The sequence below is a fragment of the Chiloscyllium plagiosum genome, unplaced genomic scaffold (assembly GCF_037043375.1).
Source record: "Chiloscyllium plagiosum isolate Xiang-an unplaced genomic scaffold, Cpla_swu_hap1 HiC_scaffold_2, whole genome shotgun sequence".
Lineage (NCBI taxonomy): Eukaryota > Metazoa > Chordata > Chondrichthyes > Orectolobiformes > Hemiscylliidae > Chiloscyllium > Chiloscyllium plagiosum.
The window spans coordinates 109678448-109703770 of record NW_028270140.1 but is presented as its reverse complement, the minus strand read 5'-3'; the positions used below and the strand labels follow the sequence as shown (position 1 = coordinate 109703770).

The 25323-nt window shown below is 44.3% G+C and overlaps 1 long non-coding RNA gene across 1 annotated transcript in view; it reads right to left on the bottom strand.

Annotated features, from left to right (window-relative positions):
• Positions 1 to 25323, bottom strand: part of LOC122559279 (uncharacterized) — a 77335-nt gene that overhangs the window by 44109 nt on the left and 7903 nt on the right. The window contains exon 2 of the long non-coding RNA XR_015761167.1: positions 15099 to 15165. This is a non-coding gene — a long non-coding RNA (uncharacterized LOC122559279). The remainder of the gene's footprint in view (positions 1 to 15098; positions 15166 to 25323) is intronic.

Below are 25323 nucleotides of genomic sequence, written 5' to 3'. Positions count from 1 at the left end.
TTGAGAATCCAATCATGTAATGCCATCATGATATCCTTTGCTGTTTTGGTTGGATAAATAGCTCTCGCTAACCTTGCTGCCTGTAGAGTGACTATGTCCTTAATAAAACTCTTGTTCTTCAAAATGTTGGCCTTCTAATCCTTCTTGGAACATAACACAACAAGAAAACTAGGTAAAAACAATGACTGCAGATGCTGGAAACCAGAATCTGGATCAGTGGTGCTGAAAGAGCACAGCAATTTAGGCAGCATCCGACGAGCAGCAAAATCGACGTTTCGGGCAAAAGCCCTTCATCAGGAATAAAGGCAGAGAGCCTGAAGCGTGGCGAGATAAGCTAGAGGAGGGTGGGGGTGGGGAGAAAGTAGCATAGACTACAATAGGTGAGTGGGGGAGGAGATGAAGGTGATAGGTCAGGGAGGAGAGGGTGGAGTGGATAGGTGGAAAAGGAGCTAGGCAGGTCGGACAAGTCCGGACAGGTCAAGGGGACAGTGCGGGCTGGAAGTTTGAAACTAGGATGAGGTGGGGGAAGGGGAAATGAGGAAGCTGTTGAAGTCCACATTGATGCCCTGGGGTTGAAGTGTTCCGAGACAGAAAATGAAGCGTTCTTCCTCCAGGCGTCTGGTGGTGAGGGAGCGGTGGTGAAGGAGGCCCAGGACCTCCATGTCCTCGGCAGAGTGGGAGGGGGAGTTGAAATGTTGGGCCACGGGGCGGTTTGATTGGTGCGGGTGTCTCGGAGATGTTCCCTAAAGCGCTCTGCTAGGAAGCGCCCAGTCTCCCCAATGTAGAGGAGACCGCATCGGGAGCAACAGATACAATAAATGATATTAGTGGATGTGAAGGTAAAACTTTGATGGATGTGGAAGGCTCCTTTAGGGCCTTTTGATTTTAACCCTACTGCGAATCCTCTTGCAAGGATGCCTGCCTTGAAGAAGTTTTCCTCCTCTCTACAAGAATCTCAGGGAGTCCCTCTCCCACTGCAACTCCCAGGTCATTTCCTCTGCCCTGAAGCTCTTCAACCATGTCATGAAACAAACTTGCTACCACAGCCACATTTGCTTCCTCAGTATCTGCCTCCGTAACCAACTCATCCCACATGGACTCTGGACCACCTTTAAACCAGCAGAGTTCGGACCCGAACAGGACAAACAGTACAGACTACAGATTCAAAAACACCAGCAATGGTTCTCCTTCAAGATCCTCCGTTCCACGCTTGCAGCAATGTGCCAGCACCTAACCTCTCTACAGTCAGCCCTGCCTCAGCTGAGGGCCACACTCTCTCAGAATTGCAAAGGACCCACTCTGTACTATATCCTCAGGAGAATTCATACTCTCAACAAACAGTATTTCAATTCCATCTCAAACATCAAAAACTTTAAGTACAACAAACTTTTATCCACCCACCTCCATAACCAGCGCTCCTCAAACATTCCAGAAGATTCCCCTGGCCTCGGAAACACCATTAGCCATGCGGCTGATGCAGCTACCACCCCCACGCTGATTGATGATGTCACTTCTGCCCCCATCATGGCCACTCCCACAGCCACTTCCGGCCCTCACATCATCGCCGATGCCACACGCTCAGTGACTTCCGCCACCCCTACTGCCGTGTCTGCCACCACTTCCACCCCCACAAACGCCACTCACCTGCATTTTGCTGACACGCCCTCCACAGACCCCACTGTCACTATTCACACCCCCCAGAACCCCGAGGGGAACACTACCCCTGCTCATGCCTCCACCCCAATTCCCCCCACCATCACACCCACTCCAGGTACTGGCTCCGACCCCACTCCCAGCTCCACACCCACACCAGATCCCAGCTCCCAGCCCTGCCGAGTTTTCACCATCCCTCCAGACCTCCCCCTCACTGAGGACGAATGATCAGTCCTCAGCAAAGGACTCACCTTCGTCCCCCTCCGTCCACGCATCAATGAATTTAATACACGCCGTGACATCAAACACTTCTTCCGTCGCCTCCACCTCCAAGCTTACTTTCACAATCAGGACTCCCGCCCACCTTCCGAGGACCCCTTTGCCCACCTCCAACACACTGCATCCACCTGGACACCCCACGCTGGCCTATTACCTGCCCTCGACCTCTTCATTTCCAACTGCCGCCGGGACATTAACCGCCTCAACCTATCGAACCCCCCTCCCCCACTCCAACCTCTCACCCTCACAACGCGCAGCCATCCAATCCCTCTGCTCTAATCCCATCCTCACCATTAAGCCAGCGGATAAAGGGGGCGCAGTGGTAATCTGGCGAACTGACCTCTACACCGCTGAAGCCAAACGCCAACTCAAGGACACCTCTTGCTACTGCCCCCTCGACCATGACCCCACCCCCCATCACCAAACCATCATCTCCCAGACCATACAGAATCTCATCACCTCAGGAGATCTCCCACCCACAGCTTCCAACCTCATAGTCCGGGAACCCCGCACTGCCCGGTTCTACCTCCTTCCCAAAATCCACAAGCCTGACCACCCTGGCCGACCCATTGTCTCAGCATGCTCCTGCCCCACTGAACTCATCTCTACCTACCTCGACACTGTCCTATCCCCCCTAGTCCAAGAACTCCCCACATACGTTCGAGACACCACCCACGCCCTCCACCTCCTCCAAGACTTCCATTTCCCCGGTCCCCAACGCCTCAACTTCACCATGGATATCCAATCCCTCTACACCTCCATCCGCCATGACCAGGGCCTCCAAGCCCTCCGTTTTTTCCTCTCCAGACGTCCCCAACAGTACCCTTCCACCGACACTCTCATTCGTTTGGCCGAACTGGTCCTCACCCTTAACAATTTCTCCTTTGAATCCTCCCACTTCTCCAGACCAAAGGGGTAGCCGTGGACACACGTATGGGCCCCAGCTATGCCTGTCTCATTGTTGGCTACGTAGAACAGTTGATCTTCCGTAATTACACCGGCACCATTCCCCACCTCTTCCTCCGCTACATTGATGACTGCATTGGGGCCACCTCGTGCTCCCGCGAGGAGGTTAAGCAATTCATCAACTTCACCAACACATTCCACTCTGACCTTAAATTTACCTGGACCATCTCTGACACCTCCCTCCCCTTCCTGGACCTCTCCATCTCCATTAGTGACGACCGACTTGACACTGACATTTTTTACAAACCCACCGACTCCCACAGCTACCTGGATTACACCTCTTCCCACCCTATCTCTTGCAAAAATGCCATCCCGTATTCCCAATTCCTCCGCCTCCGCCGTATCTGCTCCCAGGAGGACCAGTTGCACCACACTACACACCAGATGGCCTCCTTCTTTAGAGCCCGCAATTTCCCTTCCCACGTGGTTAAAGATGCCCTCCAACGCATCTCGTCCACACCTCCGCCCTCAAACCCCACCCCTCCAACCGTAACAAGGACAGAACGCCCCTGGTGCTCACCTTCCACCCTACCAACCTTCGAATAAACCAAATCATCTGCCGACATTTCCGCCACCTCCAAAAAGACCCCACCACCAGGGATATATTTCCTTCCCCACCCCTTTCCGCCTTCCGCAAAGACCGTTCCCTCCGTGACTACCTGGTCAGGTCCACGCCCCCCTACGACCCACCCTCCCATCCTGGCACTTTCCCCTGCCACCGCAGGAACTGTAAAACCTGTGCCCACACCTCCTCCCTCACCTCTATCCAAGGCCCTAAAGGAGCCTTCCACATCCATCAAAGTTTTACCTGCACATCCACTAATATCATTTATTGTATCCGTTGCTCCCGATGCGGTCTCCTCTACATTGGGGAGACTGGGCACCTCCTAGCAGAGTGCTTTAGGGAACATCTCCGAGACACCCGCATTAATCAACCAAACCACCCCGTGGCCTAACATTTCAACTCCCCCTCCCACTCTGCCGAGGACATGGAGGTCCTGGGCCTCCTTCATCGTCGCTCCCTCACGACCAGACGCCTGGAAGAAGAACGCATCATCTTCCGCTTCGGAACACTTCAACCCCAGGGCATCAATGTGGACTTCAACAGCTTCCTCATTTCCCCTTCCCCCACCTCATCCTAGTTTCAAACTTCCAGCCCGCACTGTCCCCTTGACTTGTCTGGACTTGTCCGACCTGCCTAGCTCCTTTTCCACCTATCCACTCCACCCTCTCCTCCCTGACCTATTATCTTCATCTCCTCCCCCACTCACCTATTGTACTCTATGCTACTCTCTCCCCACCCCCACCCTCCTCTAGCTTATCTCTCCACACTTCAGGCTCTCTGCCTTTATTCCTGATGAAGGGCTTTTGCCCGAAACGTCGATTTTGCTGCTCGTCGGATGCTGCCTAAATTGCTGTGCACTTCCAGCACCACTGATCTACAACAAGAAAACTGGCAACTAGGATAAAATCTGCTTATAGATTTATTGGATCAGTCCATTGATACATCAATAAAAAAAATCAGGGTTCTCACTGCAGATCTCAGAGTTGATTAAAAAAATAGAAATCCAAAGACACCATGACTGCACCAAAGCAAGAGATGACTCTAAATTATTTTTAAAGTATTCACCTCAGGAAAGAGGTGAATAATGAAGAAGATGCTCTCCATGCTTTTGATGTTGAAGGAATACTATGAATAATGACTACCTTCCATGGAGGGAAGTGTCTTGAGCAAGAGGTGTAGACTCAGAAGGACACATGCAGCCTCAGAAATACTTTGTTTTAAACAGGAAGGAATGAAGTTGCACTGAAGTGTTGTGGTATATCATGCCATGCAAACCTTTCCCTTTTAAAGAAGAGTTAGAAATTTTTGCACCATAAAACCAAATGATGGAAATATGGAAAGCTGGAACTCCTACACAGAGAGATTCTAATATTTTTTTCAAACTAAAAAAAAATTGAAGTAGAAATGGTCATTCCTGTGTATAATAGGGGGTGAAGCTTTTAACCCCCGTGAGGAGTCTGGTTCAGCTCGAGAAGCAGGTTGCACAGTTTATGAAGAAACAGTTTATGAGGAACCTTACAGAGCCATTCTTCACCAGAACAATTGGAGATAGCTGAAAAGTTCAGTTCCACAAATGCAACCATCATGATGGTAAATCTATCTTCCAGTTGGTAGCAATTTTAAAGAAGTTAGCAGATTTCTGCAAATTCATAGATAACTTAAATGATGCTATCAGATCCAGACTTGTGTGTGGTTTAAAATGTGAAGCTATCCACAAGAGGTGACTGATGGAAAGGAACTTAGATATAAACAAAGCACTGGAAATAACAATCTTGATAGAACTAAGAAAGAAGGGAACTCAACAGCTCCATAAACAGGACAACCAAAGAAAACCCATTGTTTCTACCCGTTGCTACCCCACAGAACTCATCTCTTCATTCCTCAATTCAATCTTTTCTTGACTTGTCCATTTCCTTCCCACTTACATGAATTCTGATATTTTACGTCAGTTTCAGAATTTCCAGTTCATAGACTATAATTGCCTTCCTTTCATTATGGACCAATTCCCCATCAAGATAGTTTCAGGACTGTCCACTTTCTCTTGAAAAAAAAGTCTGAACAGTTCCCAGCCACCACCACCCTCCTCTGCCTGACCAAGCTCAACCTCACTTTGAACAATTTCTCCTTTAACTCATCTCACTTTGTTCAGATCAAAGGTGTGGCCACGTGTACGTGCATGGGGCCCAGTTATGCCTGTCTCTTTGTGGGGCACCTGGAACATTCCTTGTTCCAATCATTCTTGGGACCTTCTGCACAACTCCTTCTCAGGTACATCAATGACATCATCTGTACTGCTTCCTTCTCTCATCCAGAATTGGAAAAATTTATCAACATTGTTTATAATTTTCACTGTCCTCTGACTTTCACCTGGATGATTTCTAACTCTTCTCTTCATCAACATTAGTTTCTATTTCTGGTGTTAGACTGGCCACTGATATGCACTACAACCCATCGATTCCGACAGTTGTCTTGTCTATAGATCCTCACACCCCATTTCCTGTAAAGACTCCTAGTTTCTCGTTTTCCATTGCTTCTGTCATGATGATGCCACATTAGACACATGGGCCTTAAGAATTTCTATCTTTTCCATGTCTGACACATTTCCTGCATTGTCTCTTTCCCCCCTACAACAATGATAAGGTCCCCTGGTCCTCATCTATCATCCCACTAAAATCCATATCCAAAGGAACATTAGCTGCTATTTCCACCACCTCCAAAGTATACCATGACCAGACAATATTCCCTTCTCACCCCTTGTCAGCCTTCCACAGGAACCATTTTCTCTGGGACACCTAGGTCCACTCCTCCTCCATTCTCAACACCTCCCCAAACCCCATGGCACCACACCATGCAATCACAGAAGGTGTAATATCTGCCCATTTACTTTCTCCCTCCTCATATCCAAGGCTCCAGACACACCTTTCAGATGAAGTAATGATTAATCTGTACTTCAAGGAGAAAGTGAGGTCTGCAGATGCTGGAGATCAAAGTTGAAACTTTATTGCTGGAACAGCACAGCAGGTCAGGCAGCATCCAGGGAACAGGAGATTCGACGTTTCGGGCACAGGCCCTTCTTCAGGAATGAGCAGAGAGTGTTCAGCAGGAGAAGATAAAAGGTAGGGAGGAGGGACTTGGAGGAGGGGAGTTGGAAATGTGATAGGTGGAAAGAGGTCAAGGTGAGGGTGATAGGTCGGAGTAGGGTGGAGGCGGAGAGGTCAAGAAGAAGACTGCAGGTCAGGAAGGCGGTGCCGGGCTGGAAGGATCCGGCTGAGACAAGGTGGGGGGAGGGGGGATGAAGAAACTGGTGAAGTCCAAGTTCATCCCCTGCGGTTGGAGGGTTCCCAGTCGGAAGATAAGACGCTCCTCCTCCGACCGTCGGGTTGTTGTGGTTTGGCGGTGGATGAGTCCAATGACCTGCATATCCTCGGTGGAGTGGGAGGGGGAGTTGAAATGCTGTGCCACAGGTTGGTTGGGTTGGTTCGTCCGGGTGGCCCAGAGGTGCTCCCTGAATCGCTCCGCAAGTAGGCGGCCTGTCTCCCCAATATAGAGGAGGCCACACCGGCTGCAGCGGATGCAGTAGATGATGTGGGTGGAGGTGCAGGTGAATCTGTGGCGGATATGGAAGTTTCCCTTGGGGCCTTGGAGAGAAGTGAGGGGGGAGGTGTGGGCGCAAGTGTTGCACCTCCTGCGGTTGCAAGGGAAGGTGCCGGGAGTGGTGGTTGGGTCGGTGGGGGGTGTGGATCTGACAAGGGAGTCGCGGAGGGAGTGGTCTCTACGGAAAGCTGATAGGGGAGGGGAGGGAAATATATCCTTGGTGCTGGGGTCTGTTTGGAGGTGGCGGAAGTGACGGCGGATGATGCGCTGTACATGGAGATTGGTGGGGTGGTAGGTGAGGACCAGTGGGGTTCTGTCCTGGTGGCGGTTGGAGGGGCGGGGCTCAAGGGCGGAGGAGCGGGAAGTGGAGGAGATGCGGTGGAGGGCACCGTCGACCACGTCGGGGGGGAAATTGCGGTCCTTGAAGAAGGAGGCCATCTGTGTTGTACGTATTTTGAACTGGTCCTCCTGGGAGCAGATGCGGCGGAGACGAAAGAATTGGGAGAATGGGATGGCGTTTTTACAGGGGGCAGGATGGGAGGAGGTGTAGTCCAGGTAGCTGTGGGAGTCGGTAGGTTTGTAGTAGATGTCCGTGTTGATTCGGTCGCCTGAGATAGAAACAGAAAGGTCTAGGAAGGGGAGGGAGGAGTCCGAGACCGTCCATAACCTCATCACCTCAGGGGACCTCCCATCCACCGCCTCCAACCTCATAGTCCCACAACCCCGAACCGCCCGTTTCTACCTCCTGCCCAAAATCCACAAACCTGACTGCCCCGGACGACCCATCGTCTCAGCCTGCTCCTGCTCAACCGAACTCATCTCGGCATACCTCGACACGGTCCTGTCCCCATTAGTCCAAGAACTCCCCACCTACGTTCGTGACACCACCCACGCCCTCCACCTCCTCCAGGATTTCCGCTTCCCCGGTCCCCAACGCCTCATCTTCACCATGGACATCCAGTCCCTGTACACCTCCATCCCCCATCACGAAGGACTCAAAGCACTCCGCTTCTTCCTTTCCCGCCGTACCACCCAGTACCCTTCCACCGACACCCTCCTTCGACTGACCGAACTGGTCCTCACCCTGAACAACTTTTCTTTCCAATCCCCCCACTTTCTCCAAACAAAAGGAGTAGCCATGGGCACCCGCATGGGCCCCAGCTATGCCTGCCTCTTCGTAGGGTATGTGGAACAATCCATCTTCCGCAACTACACTGGCCCCACCCCCCATCTTTTTCTTCGCTACATTGGTGACTGTATCGGCGCTACCTCGTGCTCCCACGAGGAGGTTGAACAGTTCATCCACTACACCAACACCTTCCACCCCGACCTCAAATTCACCTGGACAGTCTCGGACTCCTCCCTCCCCTTCCTAGACCTTTCTGTTTCTATCTCAGGCGACCGAATCAACACGGACATCTACTACAAACCTACCGACTCCCACAGCTACCTGGACTACACCTCCTCCCATCCTGCCCCCTGTAAAAACGCCATCCCATTCTCCCAATTCCTTCGTCTCCGCCGCATCTGCTCCCAGGAGGACCAGTTCAAAATACGTACAACACAGATGGCCTCCTTCTTCAAGGACCGCAATTTCCCCCCCGACGTGGTCGACGGTGCCCTCCACCGCATCTCCTCCACTTCCCGCTCCTCCGCCCTTGAGCCCCGCCCCTCCAACCGCCACCAGGACAGAACCCCACTGGTCCTCACCTACCACCCCACCAATCTCCATGTACAGCGCATCATCCGCCGTCACTTCCGCCACCTCCAAACAGACCCCAGCACCAAGGATATATTTCCCTCCCCTCCCCTATCAGCTTTCCGTAGAGACCACTCCCTCCGCGACTCCCTTGTCAGATCCACACCCCCCACCGACCCAACCACCACTCCCGGCACCTTCCCTTGCAACCGCAGGAGGTGCAACACTTGCGCCCACACCTCCCCCCTCACTTCTCTCCAAGGCCCCAAGGGAAACTTCCATATCCGCCACAGATTCACCTGCACCTCCACCCACATCATCTACTGCATCCGCTGCAGCCGGTGTGGCCTCCTCTATATTGGGGAGACAGGCCGCCTACTTGCGGAGCGATTCAGGGAGCACCTCTGGGCCACCCGGACGAACCAACCCAACCAACCTGTGGCACAGCATTTCAACTCCCCCTCCCACTCCACCGAGGATATGCAGGTCATTGGACTCATCCACCGCCAAACCACAACAACCCGACGGTCGGAGGAGGAGCGTCTTATCTTCCGACTGGGAACCCTCCAACCGCAGGGGATGAATTTGGACTTCACCAGTTTCTTCATCCCCCCACCTCCCACCTTGTCTCAGCCGGATCCTTCCAGCCCGGCACCGCCTTCCTGACCTGCAGTCTTCTTCTTGACCTCTCCGCCTCCACCCTACTCCGACCTATCACCCTCACCTTGACCTCTTTCCACCTATCACATTTCCAACTCCCCTCCTCCAAGTCCCTCCTCCCTACCTTTTATCTTCTCCTGCTGAACACTCTCTGCTCATTCCTGAAGAAGGGCCTGTGCCCGAAACGTCGAATCTCCTGTTCCCTGGATGCTGCCTGACCTGCTGTGCTGTTCCAGCAATAAAGTTTCAACTTTAATCTGTACTTCACTCAATCGAGTCTACTGTATTTGCTGCTCAAGTGGTGGTCTCCTTTTCACTGGGGAGATGAAATGCAGACTGCGCATCCGCATTGCAGAAGACCTACTTTCTGTCTGCAAAAGTGACCCTGACTTTCCAGTTGCCTGCCACTTCAACACACCACCCTGTTCCCTGGCCAATACCTCTGTCTCAGGCTTACTGCAATGTTGCAGTGAGGCTCAGCACAAGTTGAGACAACTCATTTTCTGTTTGAGGACTCTGCATCCTCAGGATTCAACATCAAGTTCAATAATTTTAGAGTTTGAGCACCATCTTCCATGTCCTTCCCTCACCCCTACATACCAGGCCTTGTCAACACAAAGGCTGCTTTCACCACAGCCAGTCATATACTCCAGAGTTGTGAAGAAGGGTGACTAAACTTGAAATTTTCTCTCCACTAGACCTGCTGAGTTTCTCCAGCAATTTCAGTTTGTGTTACATACAGTCCTGTTGGGCTCTCTGGATTAGCTTTTTCCAAATGAGTCAACTCCAAACAATCCTTATGTAGACATTTTCTACTTCAAACAAGTAGGGAACACTCCAGTAACACCAGGACATGTTAAGAATTACACTAGAAATTATTCATTATTTTTTAAAAAGATGGAGTTGGTACTTTGTGGTAAGATCAAAGGAACAACCCAAAACTGAAGCCATATGTCACACAGAAAGTCTGTTATGGAGAATGAGGGTCATCATTCCACCACAGGTAAGGAAACGTGTATTAAATCAACAACATGAAGGTTACTGTGTATTGTCAGAATGAAGGAGATTGCCAGATTCTATTTTTGGTGGACAGGTTTCAGCACCAAAACTGAGAATGCACTTTGCACAAGGCTTCACAACAAAGCTCCCTTACTGCCATTACACCCATGGGAATGGCCAAAAATGAAAAAAATGGCATGGCAAAAAATCCATATTGACTATGGTGGACCTTTATGAAGGACAGTATTTTTCATCATGGTTAATGCACATACTAAATGGCCTGAAGTTACCATTATGAAGGTGACATTTTCAGAGAAAAACATTGAAAGATTGGCAGAAATCTTTGCAAGGTTTGGTTATCCAGAACAACTTGTAAGTGATAATGGTCTCTGGTTTATATCACAATTGTTTATGGACTATCTAAAGCAGAACATATTTGATATTCAACATATCTGATCAGGTCCTTATTCTGCAGCCACAAATGATTTGACAGAAAGGTTTGTTCGAATAATGAAACAACTCTTAAGGATAGCTTGACGATAAGGATCACTATCCAAAAGATTGATTTTAGTCAATGTCATGGAACATCATCCACTTGACAACTAAAAGTTCCCCAGCATGGCTCATAGTTGCATAGGCATTTGATTTGCTGAAAGCTAAAAATCACACAACACCAGGTTATAGTCCAACAGGTTTAATTGGAAGCACACTAGCTTTCAGAGCACCATTCCGAAAGCTAGTGTGCTTCCAATTAAACCTGTTGGACTATAACCTGGTGTTGTGTGATTTTTAACTTTGTGCACCCAAGTCCAACACCGGCAACTCCAAATCATGATTTGTTGAAAGACATTGTTGACAGGAAATAACAGAATAAGGTTTTCCAATAAGAACGTGGCCAAATGCCACATTTACCTAAGAAAAAGTCAAGAAGTATTGATAATAAATTACACAACTATTGAAAATTGTGTACCAGCCATCATTACAGACTGGATTTTTCTACTCTGCCATACAGATGAGAGATGATGTAGTATGGAGAAGACATGTAGATCACCTTTGGCAACCAGAACGAATGTGCTGGAGATAATATTAATTGGGGCAGCACGGTGGCTCAGTGGTTAGCAGAGACCCAGGTTCAATTCCCGCCTCGGGCAACTGTCTGCGTGGAGTTTGCACATTCTGCGTGGGTTTCCTCCGGGTGCTCCGGTTTCCTCCCACGGTCCAAAGATGTACAGATTAGGTGAACTGGCCATGCTAAATTGCCCGTAGTGTTAGGTGGATTAGTCAGGGGTACATATAGGGGAGTGGGTTACTCTTTGGAGGGTCGGTGTGGACTTGTTGGGCCGAAGGGCCTGTTTCCACACTGTAGGCAATCTAATCTAATCTAATCTAAGATTCTCAAATAACTGTGCTAATCAGAGACCTGGATTGACCTGACGACAGAACAGAATTGGAGCATCTGGGTCCCTTAGTGGAGAACACCATGATATTATGTGAATCTCCAAATGTACTGTATGCTCAGGAACAGACAACCGCAGATAATGTTCCTAGCACACCTAAAACACCAGAGGCTAAAGCCAATAAGAAAAATAAACAGATGTTTGAAATGTGTCAATACCCACACAGGAATCAATGTCCTCCAGAATATTTATCTACTGACTTTTGAATATATGACTGTAAATATTGTTAATATTTTCATTGCAGGAACCTCCGATGTAAAGGAGGAAGGCTGTTGTGTATTTGATAAGTATGGTGGACTGTAATTTTAATCAAGGGACATCATGATGACATAATTGACCATTTTGGGCAGACAAAAAGCTCTCTCTAACTTTGCTGCTTGGAGATTGAACACCTTCTTAATAAAGCTCCTGCTCCTTAAAGTTTTGGCCTCTGGGCCCTTCTTGGAAATTGACAATTTCCTTATTGTAATCTGTCTCTGCCAACCTGCAGCATTCTATTTTTTCCAACAGTAATCATGTCACTACCTTCCAGGTTTCTGTGTTATAATTTATAGAGTCATTTCTCACAAAGCAACCGAGATAGAGGACTGTTTTTCTTCCCATTTGTAATTATAGTGTGTTGGCATGTGAGTATCAGAGCATCTGATCCACGTGGTCAGTGAGGATTTTCTCATTCAAAATTCTGCTTTTCACCTCATTAATAATGTAACTTAGCTGTTGAGTGTAATTCTTGCCAATTTGCATGGCCAGAGAGTTGGAAACCTTCTTGTTTTCAAGCTTCTGGTGTCATATTTAAAGTCTATCTGCATACGACTTCAGACAGTACAAGATAGGGCTACCTCTCAAACAGCAATTCTTAACACTGAGGTTTAAAGACTCCACAGAGGAAAGGCAAGCTATATCCTCACTTGCAGGATAGAGATCTGAAAGTGTTCGAGGATGGGGTAGTGAAGAGGAGGGCAGTCCCTTTCCCTGCTGACCACCTAAGGACATTATAACACCAGACCCAAACAATCTGGACTCAAATAAAAGCACGGCATAGTTTCTGCCTCAAAGGGGATGCTCAGAAATGCCACAAGAAGGTCAATGATGTCTTGTTCCCCACAAGATCAGGTCCTGCTATCTTCTCTCTACTACCTCATACTCAAGGGATGAAACTTGTTCTAATTTTGCCATTGTTCAGGCATGTCATCAGGGTTCCTGGACAATGATTCTCAATGTTGCATGCAGTAAATCTACTCAAAGGCTCTCCACTACATCTTCCATCCAAACTACTAACCAATTCTTCCCTTTGTGCTTCCTATTCATTGGAGATGACTTAACGTCTCAGCTGCGAAGCACGGCCACTAACTGTTCCCACATCATGTTGCAGAAATAGTGGTCTATAACTGGCCCAAGAAATCTAAGAGATGACAGGCATCAGGCTTTCTTATGCCCTACAAGGGAAAAATACTCAATATGGCTCTGGTGATATGATCTGTTTATATGGTAATGAGGAGGCATCCGTGGGCAACCAGCCCACTGAGCTTTATTTTGCTGTACTGTTCTCCCATTAGCACCAAAGCGAGTTTATTCTTAATTTGCACAAGCTTTTATGCAACTTTCAAAACTAATTTCCGACTTTTTTTTATGCAGGCACGAGTAGCATCCACTGAAACACCGACTAGCTCAGAGAGTTTCAGCTTCTTCTGAAGAAGGGTTAGTGGACCCGAAACATTAACTTTGATTTCTCTCTGCAAATGCTGCCAGACCTCTGAGTTTTCCAGCAATTTCTGTTTTTGTTTCTGGTTTCCAGCAACTGCAGTTCTTTATTTTCTTCTCTTTGTTATATAATATGCATTTGAATCACCTGACCTGAACTGTGGAGTATCCTTAGTATATCAATCCTAACCAGTAATTGGCCAAACTGCTTTCCAATGAAACACATATTTTTCAACAGTCAAGTATGACAATAGAATTACTGCTTCAGCCAACTGTGTAACAACTGATTTCCTGAATCTATGCTTATTTATGAGAAAAGAAATGCTGAGATCAACGTTATGCTATTGATAGCAAAGGATTATTCAAGCTCTTTCTGATTCATTTCCTTTTCTTGTATAACAATTATGAAGTGCATTTTAGACTGTTAACATGAATCATATGATCTAGTTATAAATATGTGCATTGACTCAATAATCTGCCAAATTCACACTTAGTTTAAAGACCTTCTGTTCAACTAATCAATTAAAATCCAATTGAAATGGCATATATTCACATCAGATTACATGTGAAAAACAGAAACTGATCGAGCTATGTGGCCCAACCACTCCAAGTCAGGACCCAGACAAGTCTCCTTTCACTCTTTCTCATCTAAGTGAGAAGGGGAGGTGATGGCCTAGTGGTATTATCGCTGAACTGTTATTCCAAAGACATGTAAATGTTCTGGGAACCCAGGTTTGAATCCCAGTGGAATTTGAATTCAGTAAAATAAAATCTTGAATTAAGATTGGCATCTAGTTCACTAATCCCCAATAGGGAAGGAACATGCCATCTTTACTTGGTCTGGCCTACACGTGACTCAGACCCACAGCAATGTGGTTGACTCTTATCTACCCTCTAGGAAATTAAGTGTGGGTAATAAATGCTGGCCTAGCCTATTGTAACTCTATATTCCATTCTCCCATTAATGTTTGTCTAGGGTGTTGGTTAGCTCAGCTAGCTGGATGGCTGATTTATGTTGTCACCAATATGAGTTCAACTCCTCATTACCACTGAAAGACTCTCCTTTTCAACCTCTTGTCTAAGGTTTGGTGAGCCTCAAGTTAAATCAGCACGCATCTCTCTTTCTAATTAACGAATAGCTCTATTGTCTAGTAGGACTGTGGTGACTTCACCTGTGTCTGGCTTTCTCATGTATATAATTGTACACTATTCACTTCAATACTCCCTGTGGTAACAAGTTCCATGTTCTTAACACTCTTTGGTAAAAAAAGTCTCTTTTAAATTACTTATATAATTTCTTGGTCATTACCTTACATTGTTATGCTTTTCCTTAGAAATGGAAACATTCTCTGCATATCCATACTGTTAAAACCTTTCAAAATATTAATTCCTCTATTAGGTCACCTTCCACTTTCAAAAGGGTAGAGAATTATAATTAAAACCATTTAATTCTAATTTACAATATAATTTTGTAACATAGGATTTACATTCCAATGAAATGAAGTGACTCTTGCCTGCAAAGTACCTTCTTCTATCGCTGTTGACCTTCAGTCAGGTAGATACTTCTTTGTATAAATTGGGTGTTTCAAAAACTATGAAGAATAAAGAGACAGATACTTATTACAGGATCACAATGCACAATTTTTATTATTGATGTGGGATAGCATGCAAATTTAGCAACTTCCGTAGGCACTGTGGTTAAGTATTTCAACTCTAACTGGTGAGTTCATAGCTAATTAATGCCAAAAAATAAAATACTTCATCGCAAAATGCAACATAAAAATTAAAAGGATAAAACAAAGAACTATGATTGCTGGAGATCTAAAGCAAAATCAGAAATTTCTTGAGAAACTCAACAAGTCTGGCAGCATTTGTGGGAAGTTAACTGACCATTCTGATGAAGAGTCATCAGACTCAAAAAGTTAGCTTTGCTTTTTTCTCCATAGATGCTGTCAGATCTATTGAGTTTGTCCAGCGATTTCTATTTTTGTTGTAGAAATTAGAGGAATAATGTTGATGCTTTTAAACAACATTCAAATATAATTTTCGAGTAATTTATTTATCTAGCAATGTTATGTATGTAATAGAGTGACAGTTTATTTAAAGAACTCAGAGAATAAATGGTTTGTAAAGGCCATCCGACCTTTCAGGTTCATTTCAACCCATATATGTTCTCTGTCTTCCTTAATAATAATTGTGTGCTACATCCTCAACAGTATAAAACAATCTGGACCACTGGATTGAATCTTCTTGACCCACATGAAACCAAGAAGGAGATGATAGATTTAGAGGGATTGTTGTTAGTTCACATGTACAATGCCTAACTAAGTTCCAGGAGGGAAGGTCTATGGCCTATAGGTTAAATGTTGTATTAGATTAAATTAAAAGGCTATAAAATGGCCAGAAATAGTAATAAGTCTGGAGAGTTGAAGATTTTAGAAGATAGCAAAGGATATAAGATATAACAAAGAATAGAAGTCATTGGCAGGACTGTTCACAGGACCTGACTATAACTATATTGTAGGACAGAGTATAAGTTAAGAACTAATGAGAGATTGCCAGAAAAACATTGCAATAATCATTGATAGTTATTCATTTTCATTTGGTTTGATGAAACAAATTGGCATTGGCAGCATTAAAGATAAGTTTAGAGCAGAATTTGGAACAGTTTCTTATATCAATATATTCTGGAACCAAACAAGGAAGAGATTATTTTAAATCTACTAATGTATAATGAGACAGGCTTGCACAGCCCGACACAGCTGAACTGGCATGTTTTGTTTTGTCTTGTTTGTGCCTTATTGGCTTTGCTTTCAGCAAAGTGGAACTATCTTCTCCATTTTACACCATCATTTACATCCATTTTACACCTTTATTTTTGCTTTATCACATTATCACTCCCTTTGTCTTTTGCTCTAGGGACCTTCACAATCTATTTCACTTGCTGCTCTTCCTTATTGGTGAACGGCATGATGAACACCATTTTTTTACAGTTCCAAGAAGAATCATACTAGACTCAAAATGTTAATTCTATTTCTCTCCCCACAGATGCTACCAGGCCTGTTGTGTTTCTCCAGCACTTTTTAAAATTTACTTAATGTCTCGAATCCACTACACTTTGGAGTAATAAATTCCATAGATTCATGGCCCTTTAAGAGAATAATTTCTCCTTATTTCTGTGTTAAATCTGCTTACGCTTTTCCTAAAACTATGACCACTCATTCTGAAATAACTCCACAGAGGTCAGTATCCTGTCACTAAGTCACCCTTTATTTACATTTGGAGAGTTCGAGACACTGATCCAGCTTCCTCAGATCCAGCTCTCAGAGTGAGCAGGATGTCTGAAAGTGCTGAGCTTATCTGTCAGCCAGGGCTGCCTTAATGGTCCAGATTAACATGCCCAATCAGGGAACTCATATTCTATGATGTCCCTCTGGCTGACCTCATTACAATCAATATAATACTAGATTGCTGAAGATAAGGAAATATCATTTCCAAGTCCACTTTGTCAATCTCCTTTAGCATCTTGTATACCTCAATTAGATCTCCTCTCAGTCTAGAACATATAGGCCTAAACTGTACATTCTCTCTTCTTAAGACAAATTCCTCACCTCTGGTCTAGTGAATCTCTTCATAACTGAGTCCAAGGAAACTACATCCTTCCTCAAGTAAAGTGACAAAACTGTATGCAATAGTCCAGGTGCAAGCTCATTAATGTCATATGCAGATGCTGTAACACTTCCCTATTTTAATGTTCTATTCCAATAGCAATAAATAGCAAAATTCCATATGCCTTCCTTATACCTGCTGTATCTGCATACTAATTTTCTGTGATTCATGCACAAGGGCAGCAAAGACAATGAAAGCACTCTGAAGTTTCTCTCCCTTTAGGTAACAAGTTGCTTTTCTATTTTTCTGACCAAATTAGAAAACCTCACACTTATGCATGCTAAACTCCATCTGCAAAATGGTGGCCTATTCACCTAACCTTTTCATAGCCACTTGTAAATTTCTTATTCCTTTACCACAGCTTACTGTCCTACCTATTTTAGTGTCATCTGCAAATTTGGCCAATGTACCTTTTTTCTTTGCATCAGATCATTAATATAGCTTGTAAATAGTAGAGGACCAAACACTATAGGATCCCTTATTTTGCCAACTCAAAAAAGACCAATTTAACCCAACTCTCTGCTTTCTGTTGGCGAGCCAATCCTCTATTCAAGTTATTAAATTACCCCTAATGCCATGTAATCCTAATTTGTGTGTAACCTTTTATATGGCAGCTTATCAAATGCCTCCTGGAGGTCCAGATATATAACATCACCAGAATCCCCATTGGAAACTTTGTTCGTTACTTCTTTGAAAATCTCTAACAAATTAGTCAAACATGATTTACCTTTCCTGAATACAAACTGACTCTGATGAATTATCTTTTGACTTTCCAAATGACATGTATTATTTCCTTAATAATGGATTTTAATGATGCTAAAAGACTGGTCTATAGTTTTCTACTTTCTGATTCCCTCCCTAATATAACAACCTTATTCCTTTAGAATAAGGTTGTTATATTAGGATATTTCTAATCCACTGGTACATCTCCCATATCCAAGAAATTTTGGAATATCATAACTAGTGGATTCAGTTAGCCCTGCTGCCACTTTCTTAAAGAACCTAGCATGTAGACCATCAGGCCCTGAGGACTTGTCTCCCCTCAATCTCAATAGTTTGCTGCACAGAAACACCGTCAATTGCATGTTCCCTTCCAATCCATATATCATCCTGAATTGGAACTATATCCCATTTGTTCATTTTATTCACCATCCCTAATAGCATTTTAGTAAAAGGTGAGAGTGGATTACAGCAGTTCAAGAATGCAGCTCACCACCAAAATCTCCAGGGTAATTAGAGATGAACAACAAATGTTATCCTCATAGCCCATGACATAATAAAAATAAGTCTGAATGGTTTCCTTTATTATATCAGTGCAATATTGCCAGGTCTGCTTTTAGTTGAACACAACCTATTTTCAGCAAAACACATCTCATTGACACATTAGCTTCCATGGTTTAACTTCTGCATCTGCTGTGTATTTGAACCACTTCTGAAATAAATCTCTGAAAACCTGTGGTGTGGGCTTTTCCATTTAAAAGTTAGGAGACGGTTTTAGCCTTAGTTTTAACCCACCCAAAAGAAAAAGAAAATTACAGATGAAAACAGAGGTGTGTAATGGTGATTTGACTCAAATATTTTACACTTCTGCTTTAAGTAGTTTAAGAATCTCCCATAAGACTTGAGTTAGGACCTATTGTCAGGCACAATGCAACAAATGATGAAGGTTGAAATGCAAAGATACCAAGAGACTTACAGACATTCTCATGATGCCCGTAGTTGTCCAATGTGCACCTGTGATAAATTATTAGCATAAAAAAGCAGACTATGAAAACCATATTCATTGTTAAGGTTTTGTGGCTGTGGCAGAGCCATACTATGAACAGCTATGTGATGTTTTGCATTATGAATATGGCAATTTAATTTGGTGCTTTCAAGTTATATTTGTTTTTGAATTCAGTTGTGGGATGTGGGCATACCTGTCTGGGCCAGATTTTACTGCCCATCCCTTAGATTAGATTAGATTACATTACAGTGTGGAAACAGGCCCTTCGGCCCAACAAGTCCACACCACCCCGCCGAAGCGCAACCCACCCATACCCCTACATTTACCCCTTACCTAACACTGCGGGCAATTTAGCATGGCCAATTCACCTGACCTGCACATCTTTGGACTGTGAGAGGAAACCGGAGCACCCGGAGGAAACCCACGCAGACACAGGGAGAATGTACAAACTCCACACAGACAGTCGCCTGAGGCGGGAATTGAACCCAGGTCTCTGGCGCTGTGAGGCAGCAGTGCTAACCACTGTGCCACCGTGCTGCCACCGTGCCGCCCACGATCCCTAGTTGACCTTGAGAAGATGATGGTGATCTGCCTTCAGAACAACTGCACTTTATGTGCTATAGAAAAAGCCCACAATCCTATTGGGGAGCAAATTTAGGAGTGATCATGCTATCTATTGATTTTGAAACTTTCAATCTACCTGCACCGTTATCATTCTGTTATTGTTGCTCAGGGGCACAAATTCCAATACAGAACAAGCTGCTTTTGCACTCCAAATCCATGTAAGCTTCAATTATATGACTTCTGCAATTACCGTTCCCAGGATTATCCGTCATTTTGTACAATGTAGCTACCTCCACTCCAAAGTTATTGATGCTTCTTGTTATTTACAGCTTCTTGTTTCTTCACCTAGTTTCAATAAATCAAATGCCAAAATATAAAGAAAGGAGAAAAGGAGGCTTATCCCTTTTCTCTGAGCACAAGAATGCAAATTCAGAGCTGTTCATGACCAGGAATGTAATTACAAAGTGTTAATAAAAGTTACCGAAGAAACCATTTAAAATGCTTTAACAACCAATTCCAAAATTGTTCTGAAATAACATTACTTTGTCTCTCCACCCAGCCACTTACAACTGGTCTTATTAACTTCCAACTGCATAGCTGTGACCCTCAATTCACAAAAATACATTTTTTATTAATTTACAAGGTGGGGGCATCAAAAGCACATACTGTCCAGCATTAATTGCTCTTGAGGAGTTGGAGATTAGGTGTAATCTTGAGTCTTTGCAATTGATATGGTAATAGTATTTCCACAGTTATGTCTGGTCGAAGTTCCAGAATTTTGATTCAGCAATGATGAAGGAATAATGATATATTTTCAATTCAGAGTGATTAGAGTGTTCCTAACACCAAATGTAGCGTGTTGGAAATAATATTGTTACAAATGAATAAGCGTATATTGACTATTTGCTTTGTTATTGGACCTTTCTCTCTGTCATCGTTTGACATAATTGATGATACATCCTGACAATGAGTACAATAATTATTACACTTCGTGCTACAATAGCTAAAGAGTTCCAGGATTTCAACTCATCAATGATGAATTGGAATGGGGTCACATTTTCAATCAGCATGGTATATAATTGGAGAAGTGTTTGGAATTGATAGCATTCCGCTGCACTTTCAGGCCTTGTTTATTTAATTATTATGAGTCATTGTTTGGTTGAATAATATCTACCTCAATAAATTGTTGCAGTGCAATATGCGGATTCTGTGCTCTGTAACTTAGATAATACATGAAATGGAGTAAGTGAGTTATTAAGATAGAAGATGGGGTGCAGATCAAACAAACTGATTTTTTTTTAGATTAGATTAGATTCTCTGCAGTGTGGAAACAGGCCCTTCGGCCGAACAAGTCCACACCGACCCTCCGAAGAGTAACCCACCCAGACCCATTTCCCTCTGACTAATACACCTAACACTATGGGCAATTTAGCATGGCCAATTCACCTGACCTGCACATCTTTGGACTGTGGGAGGAAACCGGAGCACCCGGAGGAAACCCATGCAGACACGGGGAGAACATGCAAACTCCACACAGACAGTCGTCTGAGGCTGGAATCGAACCTGGGACCCTGGTGCTGTGAGGCAGCAGTGCTAACTGCTGAGCTACCATGCTGCCCAAAAGTTGATGGTTCCACTGGGTCTCAAACCCAGGACTCTCTGCGTGTAAAGCAGACGTGATAACCACTACACTACAAAACCTACATGGCTGAACTGTGATGAGATCTGACTCCAAAGGTCTAGAAGGGCCTCTCTAATTAGCCCGTAGACAGATTTCACGCGCACGTCCCAAATTAAACAAACGCTGGGACGAATCAAGTCGAGCTTCCGCCAAGATTGCCTGAATGTTATTGAGCTTCTTGAGTACCTTTGGAGCTGCATTCATAAAACAAAGGGGACAGTATTCTATTATGTTGCTGATTTATGCAATGAAAAGACTTTTTTCTATTATTATTCATGCATAGGATGAGGGTGTCATGGACTAGGCCAGAATTTATTATTCATCCCAAATTGGCCAGAGGGCAGTTAAGTATCAACCATATTCTTATGGGTCTGGAGTCACATATAGGCCAGACCAGGTAAGGACTGCAAATTGCCTTCCCTAAAGGACATTAGTGAACCAGATGGGGGATGAAGAGTCAATACGTGTGTCATTCACTGCAAAATACAACATTTCTGACTTGATCTTGTATATACACTATTGATACTCATATCTACAGGCCAGTTGACATATGACATTGGAAAAATGTCAGAAGCTATTGTTTAAAAAAGTTACAACAGGACCCTTAGATGGATTCAATTAATCAGATGGTGTCAATGTGGTTTGGTGAAAGGCAAATCATGTTTGACCAATCTACTGAGATTTTTGAGAAGGTAACACATGCTGTTGGAAAAAGGGTGCGAGTGGCTGAACTGTACTTGAATTTCTAGAGGCATTTGATAAGGTGTCATATCAAACGTTATTGCAGAAAATAAAAGCTGGTGGTGTAAGGGTAGTATATTGCCATGGATAGAAAATTGGCTGGTTAACAAGAAGCAGAGAGTAGCCATAAATAGGTTTTCTTTTCATGTTGACATAGTGGTGTGCTACAGTGATCAGAGCTGAGACCTCAACTATTTATAATTTGTATAAATGATTTAGATGAAGGAACCAAAATTGTCAAATTTGTTGATGGCACAAGGATAGGTGGGAAAATAGGTCTTTAAGAGGACATAAAAAAGCTACAAAATGATATCGATGGATTAAGAGAGTTGACAAAAATTTAACAATGGAGTATGATGTGGGAAAACATGAAATCACCCAACTTGACAGGAAGCATAAAAAGAGGCATATTATCTATATGGTGAGAGATTGCAGAGCTCTGAGATGCAAGGATCTGTGTATCCTCATGTATGAATCGCTAAAGGTTAGCGTGCGAGTACAGCAAGTAATTACAAAAGCGAGCATAACCTTATCATTTATTTTGAGGGAAAATGAATACAAAACTAGGGATGGAATGCTTTAGTTATAATGGGCATTAGTAATATAACATCTGGAGTACTGTGCATTGTATTGGTCACCTTAATGAAAGAACGATATAAGCGAATTGGAAGAAAATAAGACAAAGTTTAATGTTTAAACTAATGCCTAATATGGATGAGTGGTCATGAGAAATGGTTGGACAGGCTTTGCATGTATTCACTTCGATTCATAGAGTCATAGAGCTGTACAGCTTGTAAACAGACCCTTTGGTCCAACTCACCCATGCCGACTATTTATCCTAAATTAATCTGATCCCATTTGCCATTATTTGGCCAGTTTTGGTCTAAACCCTTCCTATTTGTATTCCCATCCAAATGTCTTTTAAATATTGTAGTTATACAGCCTCCACGACTTCCTCTGGCAGCTCATTCCATAAATGGCACCACCATTTGCATTAAAAAATTGCCCCTTAGGTCCCTTTTAAATCTTACCCTTCCCATATTAAACATATGCCCTCTGGTTTTGGACCGCCCCACCCTGGGGAAAAGATTTTGTCTATTCACTTTATCCATGCCCCTCGTGATTGTATAAACCTCTATAAGGTCATCCCTCAACCTCCAAGGCTCCAGTGGAAATAGCCCCAGTTTTTTCACTGAGTGCAGAAGAGTAAAAGTTGATTTAATTAAAGCATACAAGTTCCTTGGGGTTTTAACCATGAAGATGTGGACAGGATGTTTCCTCTAATGGGAAAATCTAAATCTCGGAGTCATTGTTTAAAAATCAGGTGATCACCCATTTAAAAAGGGGTGAGATGAATTTTATTCTCTAAGAAAGACATGAGTCATTGGAAATAATTTCCTGAAAAGCTGGTGGAAAGACTCCTCAAATATTTTTAAGGAAAATATAGATGAATTCTTGTTAAACAAGGAGGTAGGAAGTTACCAGGAAAGGTGGGAATCAAATTTGATGTTACAATCAGATTAGCAATAATCTTGCAGCATCTGTGAAGGGAAATCCAAATTAACATTTCGGGTCCAGTGATCCTTCCTCACCAAATCTGAAATGTTGATTCTCATTTCTCTACACAGACATTGCCAGACCTGTTGAGCTTTTCCAGCAAGTTCTGTTTTTGTTCCTGATTTACAGCATCCACAGTTCTTTCGGTTTTTATCAGTCATGATCTTGTTAAATTGGAAGACCAGGATTGGCCTTCCCCAGTTCTTAATTTGCATTTCACCATGTGGCTTATCCAAATAACTTTCTGATGACTGATAAGCCCTATTGTTGTTGATAGTGGTGCTAGTGAATGTCAAAGATTACACCCTCTCTTGTTGAGTTAGCCATTATTGAACAGTTGTAGTGAAAGGCTTATATTACAAAACATCTTTTACAGCTTTAGGACACTCTAAAGGGTTTTACAGTAAAGGAAGTGCATTTAAAGTGCTCAAATATTATTCTACATATTGGAATACTGTGAGAATATAGAAATTTCTCCAATAAGTTGCCACACAGCAGACTTCCAGAAACTACAGTGTGATGGTAAACAGACCATCTGTTTTTTTTGAAGGATTTTTTTGTGGGATAAATATTAGCCAGGAGACTAAAGATTTGCTTTATTTGTTCATGGGATATTGGCATCGCTGGTAGAGCCAGCATTTATTGCCTATCACTAATTACCTGGACAGCGGTTCAAAATTAACCACATTACTGTGGGTTTTGTAGAGTAGAGCAAGTAAGGATGACAGATATCCATCACTAGTGAACCAAATGGATTTGTGTAACATACAACAACTTTTTTTTTAATTCTAATTTTTTATTGAATTCAAATTCACATAATCTGCTATAGTTGGATGTTCCCCAGTCTATTAGTGTGGTGTTTGGAAATACTAGTCCAGTGATATTACCGGAGAAAGTGAGGACTGCAGATGCTGGAGATCAGAGCTGAAAATGTGTTGCTGGAAAAGCGCAGCAGGTCAGGCAGCATCCAAGGAGCAGGAGAATCAACGTTTCGGGAATAAGCCCTTCTTCAGGAATGAGGAAAGTGTGTCCAGCAGGCTAAGATAAAAGGTAGGGAGGAGGGACTTGGGGGAGGGGCATTGGAAATGCGATAGGTGGAAAGAGGTCAAGGTGAGGGTGATAGGCCGGAGTGGTGGTGGGGGCACAGAGGTCAGGAAGAAGATTGCAGGTTAGGAAGGCGGTACTGAGTTCAAAGGATTTGACTGAGACAAGGTGGGGGGAGGGGAAATGAGGAAACTTGAGAAATCTGAGTTCATCCCTTGTGGTTGGAGGGTTCCTAAGCGGAAGATGAGGCGCTCTTCCTCCAACCGTCGTGTTGCTATGGTCTGGCGATGGAGGAGTCCAAGGACCTGCATGTCGTTGGTGGAGTGGGAGGGGGAGTTGAAGTGTTGAGCCACGGGATGGTTGGGTTGGTTGGTGCGGGTGTCCCAGAGGTGTTCTCTGAAACGTTCCGCAAGTAGGCAGCCTGTCTCCCCAATATAGAGGAGGCCACATCGGGTGCAGCAGATGCAATAAATGATGTGTGTGGAGGTGCAGGTGAATTTGTAAGAATATGAAAAGATCCCTTGGGGCCTTGGAGGGAAGTAAGCGGGGCAGTGTGGGCGCAAGTTTTGCATTTCTTGCGGTTGCAGGGGAAGGTGCCGGGTGTGGAGGTTGGGTTGGTGGGGGGTGTGGACCTGACAAGGGAGTCACGGAGGGAGTGGTCTTTTCGGAACGCTGATAGGGGAGGGGAGGGAAATATATCCCTGGTCGTGGGGTCTGTTTGGAGGTGGCGGAAATGACGGCAGATGATACGCTGTATATGGAGGTTGG